Source organism: Chinchilla lanigera, unplaced genomic scaffold (assembly GCF_000276665.1).
Source record: "Chinchilla lanigera isolate Chin_1 unplaced genomic scaffold, ChiLan1.0 scaffold00001, whole genome shotgun sequence".
NCBI lineage: Eukaryota > Metazoa > Chordata > Mammalia > Rodentia > Chinchillidae > Chinchilla > Chinchilla lanigera.
The window spans coordinates 9,865,078-9,870,520 of NW_004955402.1; the positions used below are offsets into that span (position 1 = coordinate 9,865,078).

Sequence of the window (5,443 nt, forward strand, 5' to 3'; positions counted from 1 at the left end):
AGCGCCGAGCGGACCTCGCCCGTGGCGGGCTCTGAGGAGGCGCGCCGGGCTCCAGCGGCCTTGAGGTGTTGGGGCGGAGGAGGACCTCTCCTTGTTTCTGGTGCTGTTTTGACAGCTGCCGCATCTCGGTTCCCTCCGGGTAGCCCGACGGCACAACCCTGACAGGAAGCGTACCTGTTATTTTTGTCAGCGTTTTGTGGGTGGAGGGGTTGCTTGTATTTTTGAGACAGGCTGTCGCTAAGGAGTGCAGGCTGGGCTTGAACTCACTGAGCAGCCTAGGCTGGCCTCGAACTCCAGGCGATCCTGCGGCCTCAGTCTCCAGGCTTAGATTACAGGCGTGTGCCACTGTGCCCGGCAAGAGATAGATTCTCTTGGAGGAGAAAAATGCCTTTTCTTCGTTTTATTTCGCCCCGGTGGAGTTGGTTCCATCGTCAGCCCTCCGTGTGGAGGGTGTTTGCAATTCAGTGGGAAAGTTAGGAAACACTCAATGCTCCCAAGCCAAGTGTGTGTGTCAGGGGAGCTTTAAAAATTAAACTCCAGATGGTGCAGTCAATAGAAGTCAAGCTTCATCTAATTAAAAGAAAAAAATCTCATAGAAAAAAAATCAATATGTTTCAGTCGTTCTCACATCCAAAGCCCTAGTGTAGCTCTCTCTTGGGTATGTATAGTGTTGCTCTTTCAACTTCAAAGCGTTCAGTGAAATTTGTTGGGGTTTTTTGTTTTGTTTTGTTTTGTTTGTCTTTTTGAGACAGGGTCTCACTCTGCACTTCAGGCTGGCCTTGAGTTCACTTTGTAGCCCAGGCTGGTCTCGAACTCGCAACAATCCTCCTGCCTCAGCCTCCCTAGTGCTGGAATTACAGGCGTGCGCCACCATGCCCGGCTGCCTTCTGTGAAATTTGGAGTTGTGTTTTTATCAGAACTAATGTGGAACATGAAAATAATGGGCATTTCTTCCTAGCTCAGTTGCTTCCTCCACTGTGATAAGAGAGTGAAAGATTGTTACTCAGCCTGTTGATAATGTTTTTCATTGTTTTCATCAAGAAACCAATCTTTCTTTGTTCCTAATCAACCTTTGTGTTTGCTCATAGGTGAAATTAAGGATTGTTAGAAAACGTAGATGTTTACTCCACACTGGAAAATGCTACAGAGGAACCAGACTTCTTTCTATATAAACAGCATTGCATAGCATCTGAAAAGTCCACCAACCTTATGTGAGTCAGAGGTTTTGAAAATATTATGTTGTTTGGAAAATGTCTATTTTTATTTTATTAGATATGTATCAGGAAATGTTTAGTTATAAGGTCTACTGTATAAATCAAGGTAAGTTTTCACAAAAATTATAACAAAGATGAAAACAAGAGACAAACTAGGTATTTCATTAAATGCTTTTGCAGTGACTTTTTTGGGCTGCAGTATTTCAAGTTAGTCATGTGAATTAGATTTATTTTTAAGCATAGGGCTTAAAATAAATCTGGCAGTTGCACTAAAATAAATTTCCTAAACCCTACTTGTCCTTTATTACCATTTTTAGGTATTCTTAGGAATTTTGTTGTTTCTCAGAGAACTGAACATTATGTTGCTTTCCATTTGGACACACGTGAAAAAGTATAGGTAGCCAAGAAAATACGTGAGTGGCACTGATAAAGGAAAGTGGTTGGCAAAGCTACTAGAAATATGTGCGAAGTTTACATATTTTATTTATTTGTGAGGCTATTCTGATAACTGTAACAAACATTTTTTTTCTTTTTTCTTTCACTGTTACATGGACTCTACCAGTGTTTTTGTTTTGTTTTTTGAGGCAGGATCTCACTGTTGTGCAGCCTAGTCTTGATCTCTATCCTGTCAGCCTTCCCAGTAGCTGGGATTATAGGTGCACACCATGGCAACAATTTAAATTGTTTAAATCCCCATTCGTAATAGGGTAGACTTATATGACATTAAAAATGCTCTCCATCTTTAAAATTCTATCATCTCATTGTGTCTAATCTCTCTAAAAGTACTGTGGGTATGTGAGATTACCCTTAACTTTAGAGCATAAGACTGGGTCCAGCAGACCCATCCTTTTCTTTTCTACTGTAAATTTGAACTTAGCATTATAGTAGCTGGCTGTACATCTCAGTACCTTTCCATGAGGGATACAGGAAGCAATCTATGTGTTTTCCCACTTGGTAGGATAAACAGCAAGAAGTGTACATGTGTGCAAAAGTGGCAAAACAGGATTTGGATCCAACTTTATGCTCTAAGTCGTTTGTGTTTGTTTACCCGAGCATCACAGAGGGTCCAGGAGACCCACGTCACTTTAGGATTTTTTTAAAAAAAATTCTCTTTTGATTTTTCTGGTAGAAGTAGTCCCATTCAGTATACTGGCACATAAAAAAACAGATTTGCAAGTTTTAGAGAAGATCAAAAGTGAATCATCAGATAATTCGTGCATGGATGATGAAGATGATCTGTTATGGTAAAATACGTAACAGAAGAGTGACATGGCTATATAATGATGATGATGATTATGAATTTGACTTTGGCCATGTGCCGTAGTTCCTGTGACAGTGAAATGGAGCAAGACTAGACTGATACAGACACATGGGATTCAGACCTCCTTGATTCAGATGACAAAAAAAACAGCAATGGGAATATATATATATATATTCCCCCCCTTTTTGAGACAGGGTCTCACTATGCAGTTCAAGCTGGCCTTCAACTCACTATGTACCCCAGGCTGGCCTCAAACTCATAGTAATCCTCCTGCCTTAGCCTCCTGAGTGCTGGGATTACAGGCATGGACCACTACCTCCAGCTCATGAGTACATATTTGACAAGTTGAAATGTTGCAAAATGACCACACAACCAAATGGAATGATCCAAGCTGGGTGTGGTGGTGCACACCTGTAATCCCAGCACTCAGGAGGCTGAGGCAGGAGCATCGTTGCAAGTTCGAGACCAGCCTGAGCTACAAAGTGAGCTCAAGGCCAACCTGAACTGCAGAGTGAGACCCTGTCTCAAAAAAAGACAAAAAACAAACAAACAAACAAAAAAACAAATGGAATGATCCATTAGAACCATTAGAACTAGGTCCAAAAATATAGCGAACCATAGTGAACAGAATGCTAGCATTGCCATTCAATGTTGGAAATTGTAACAGACAAAATGCTGCAAGATGCCATGAAATACATAAAGGCTGAAATGCAAGTAAAACATTCTGTATACACCAGTAGCCATTCTCAAAAGTATATTTATTTGTTTGGTATGGAGAATTGAACTCGCAATCTTGCACTTGCCAGGCAAGCGCTATGCCGCTGAGCTGTATCTCTGGCCCTCAAAAATATATTTATTATGACACTTTACTAGCTGCACTGAAAGCATTCATAGGTCTGCTGTACTTAGCACAGATTTTTCATGGTGATCACAGAAACGTAAAAGACTTAAAAACAATGGGTCCAAATATGACATAAAAATTTATGTCCTTGTACATGTGAAGATTTATTATGCTTTTAATTTAGACATTTATCCTGGAAGTCAGCCATCAAGCCATTCCTTATTCATGTAGTAATAAACCAAATGACGTTGTGAACAGACTTGTTTCTCTCATCTCCCAGACTAATTAGATGTGACACTGGACAACTGGTTTACCAGTTTCCCACTGATGTTACATTTGGTAATAGAGCACAAGTTGACCAGCACAGGAGCTATACAGAGGAATAAAGTAAAATTTCAAATCCAATGTTGCAATTTCAAAACAGAGAATTGTATAATACAGTCTTTGGATTTCAAAAAAATGTAATGTTGTCCTCATATATGCCAAAAAAGAAAAGCCAAACTGGTACTGCTGATACCAACATTTCACCATGATGGAAATATTGATAGGAAAACCTCAACAAAGTGGAAGCCTGAGATGGAAACTTTTAACAACAAAACCAAAGGTGCAGTAGATGTTTTTGATGTTCATATAGTAACTAGGATGTCACTTGAAACACAAAGCATTGGCTATTGGTTTGTTTTACTCCTAAACATGTGAGGCATAGTTTGATAGTTTACAAAGAAAATAACAAATGCAAAATATCACAGAGAAATTTTCTTAGAAGATTGGGATTGGAGTTTATAAGAGATCATTTACAGCGGAGGAAAAACAAAATGTTTCTGCACAAGGAGCCACACAGAAAATTGTGGTGTACACTGGAGAGCTGACCAGTGAGCAGGCAGGCACAGCATCTCAAAGACCTATCATGACAGTAGGAAAACAAAAAAGATGTCAACTGTGTTCTAGAAAAAAGTACAGCTGGGCATGGTGGCACGTGTCTGTAATCCCAGCACTTGGGAGGCTGAGGCAGGAGAATCATCGCAAGTTCAAGGCCAGCCTGGGCTACAAAGTTAGCTCAAGGCCAGCCTGAACTGCATAGGGAGACCCTGTCTCAAAAAGACATTAAAAAAGTACAGGAAAACAAAACATACTATCAGTGTGATACTTGTGTATGGAACATGCAGTTGTCATGTGTGAAGACTGCCTTGGGTGTGACACTTGAAGCAAAGATTATTTCTGTGGCAGACTTTTGTTTGTGTTTACACTATAGTTCATATAGGTTTTCATTATTGATGTGTTTTAGGTTTTGTAAGCAAGTAAATAGCTGATGTGAAAATGTTGATGTCTATTCTAAGCATTCATTACATATTTGATATTGTATTTTATTGACATCTTATTTTCCTTCTAAATGCATACTGTATAATATAGTAGGAAGCCCCTGATCAAACAGGAACACAAATGAGGTGACAAGAGTGGTCTGCCACATAGGAAAGAAAAGCTAAGCACATTTACTGCCAGTGTAAGTGAGACGTGTGCATGGAACATGCAGTTGTCATGTGTGAAGACTGCCTTAGGTGTGACAGTTGAAGCAAAGCTTATTTTTGTAGTAGAGTTCTATCGGTATTTTCATTGTAGTTCATATAGGAATTTTTTTTTATCTTATTTTTTAGGTTTTGTAAGCAAGTACACAGCTGATGTGAAAATATTAATGTCTATTCTAAACGCACAATGTGTATTAAGGATTTAATAATTTATTTTATTGACATTTTATTTTCCTGTTAATTACACACCATACAATATAATAAGAACCTCCTGACAAAACAACAAGACCACCAAGATGTCAAATATGTCCCACAAAAAGGTCAGGAAAGCAAAAGACATGTGCTATCAGTGTAAGCATTTCATGTATATGGAACGTGCTATTGTGTGTGCTTTGATATGATAATTGAAGTAAAGATTTTTTTTGTTGAGTGCTATTGGTATTTTCATTGTTTATATGGGAATTTATTTCTGATATTCTTTTTGGACTTTGTACAGCAAAAAACTAGTCTATACAATGTTGATAATTTTGATACTTTTTAATAAACACTCAATAAATATTAAAAACTCAATACTTTATTTTTGTGATTTTTTTCCTGTTAAGTA

At 38.7% G+C, this 5,443-nt stretch overlaps 1 protein-coding gene across 1 annotated transcript in view; it reads left to right on the plus strand.

Moving 5' to 3' along the window:
* The first annotated feature begins 856 nt into the window (after positions 1–856).
* Positions 857–5,443, plus strand: part of Greb1l (growth regulation by estrogen in breast cancer-like) — a 339,057-nt gene continuing 334,470 nt past the window's right edge. Inside the window, exon 1 of the mRNA XM_013503842.1 lies at positions 857–1,211. The gene's annotated coding sequence lies outside the window, so the exon portion shown is untranslated. The remainder of the gene's footprint in view (positions 1,212–5,443) is intronic.